Source organism: Etheostoma spectabile, chromosome 3 (assembly GCF_008692095.1).
Source record: "Etheostoma spectabile isolate EspeVRDwgs_2016 chromosome 3, UIUC_Espe_1.0, whole genome shotgun sequence".
Classification (NCBI taxonomy): domain Eukaryota; kingdom Metazoa; phylum Chordata; class Actinopteri; order Perciformes; family Percidae; genus Etheostoma; species Etheostoma spectabile.
The window spans coordinates 24,338,012-24,339,882 of record NC_045735.1 but is presented as its reverse complement, the minus strand read 5'-3'; the positions used below and the strand labels follow the sequence as shown (position 1 = coordinate 24,339,882).

The 1,871-nt window shown below is 39.0% G+C and overlaps 1 protein-coding gene across 2 annotated transcripts in view; it reads left to right on the top strand.

Annotated features, from left to right (window-relative positions):
- LOC116680212 (solute carrier organic anion transporter family member 1C1) overlaps nucleotides 1-1,871 on the top strand; it is a 32,564-nt gene that overhangs the window by 14,728 nt on the left and 15,965 nt on the right. The window lies entirely within an intron of this gene.

Genomic DNA, 1,871 nt, shown 5'->3' with positions numbered 1-1,871 from the left:
TGTGTGTGTGTGTGTGTGTGTGTGTGAGTGAGTTAGTGTGTGTGTGTGTGTGTGTGTGTGTGTGCGCACGTGTCTGTGTGCGTAGTGAGTCACATGTTGAACAAGGACACAGGCTCCATGCTTTCAGCGGGACTCTTGAACTTGTAAGGTTAAGTTAAACAATAACTTCACTGTACTTTCTTCTCAGAATACCCCCCAGTAATATAATCAGATAGATTCTTTAATCACACATACGAATCAGCTACAAGCAGACAGACCCTTCGGGCAATACCAAAATAATTTGTTATCTAAGTGGAAAACAAACTGCCCAGCTCCATGCCCACATTTATATAAAAATATCATATCACCCTTTTCTTGGACTGCTTGTCCAAAATGTTTTCCACACTTGTGATGTAAATTATCTTAGGGACACTTCCTTCAATGGCCTACAAAATTAGGTAAATTAATTAAAGGTAGAAAAAATTAAAACCCAACAAAAAAGTGTTAATAAATAAGCAATTTCCTGACTAGAACTTATTGACTGATATTTTGGCATGGCCAATACTTTTTTTAAACATTTATTTAACCTGACCAAGAAGGCAGCAAAGTTACACATTGGCTACACGTTGATTACATACAACAAATACAAAACAAAACATGGCAAATGGTAGAGTAAAAAAATAAGTCCACTTATCAACCAATTCTCAGTACCATGTACAATGAAATCATAAAAGTTGGATTTAAATGATTTGACAGGTATTCATGTACAGCTAGTGAGTACATTGCAGCACTATTGCATCACAACTACTACATGCTGTATGTAACCTCTTCTTGTATGTTTCTCTTATCACATAATAATTCTTTGTGACATTCAGCAGTGTTCCCAGATTGTCCTCTGACCAGTTTCTAGGCTAGTTATGTAAGGCTAGTTCATTCAACTAAAGTGTTTCTTGTAGGTTATAAATTATACATAGCTTGCGGAGCAATGCGACCCAAAGAGACATGATTGAGATAAGATACAAGTCGTCATCCACTATCAGCCATTCTACTTCTGTTCCTTTGCTGTCAGGGAGACGGCGTAGGGTGACACGATAGTGGTAGTGAAGGATAATTAACATATTTATCTTCAATAACATGGCAGAGTATGCAACCTGCTGTTACCCTGATGGAGGCGTGTGTATCGGGTGGACGAAAAAGGTGAGGACAGCACCTCGAGTGCAGTCGGGGCTGAATACCCCGGTTCTCTCCTCCTCTATATCTTTCCATCCTTTTTGAAAGCTGCTCCTCTTGCGTGGCCTTGGCAACAATCTTATTCTATAGGAGCGTTGCCAAGGTAACAGAGAGGCAGAACAGGACAGCGTAAGAAGGACAGAAAAAAAGGGAGAGTGAAGTGCAAGAAACAAGAGAGAAGAGCATAGCAGATAAAAGACAAAGGGTGAGAAGAGAGAAAAGGGAGAGTTGAGAGTGGTGGTAATGGATGGTGAGCACAGCTGATTGGCCCCAGCTGATGTATACACCCATGCTCTTATACATCTGCTGCATTAATCATTCTTAGCATGTATTACTTACTTACACATGCACACACCGTACATAAAATAAAGTTAGAATAAGTAATGAAACATACAGAATTAGCATAAATAAGACACAATTAAATAAGTTATAAAGGAAACAAAGATCTCCTGTGTCACTCTGGGTAAGTACACACAGCCACTTCCTTACTAACACTTTGATTACCAGAGTAAAATGTATGACACAAGCACTTCTAAACATATCTTATAACCACGCAACAAGATTACTCAAGCACATTTACTAATAATTACTTGACATTTCTTAATTCTGCTCTCTCTCTCTCTCTCTCTCTCTCTCTCTCTCTCTCTCTCTCTCTCTCTCTC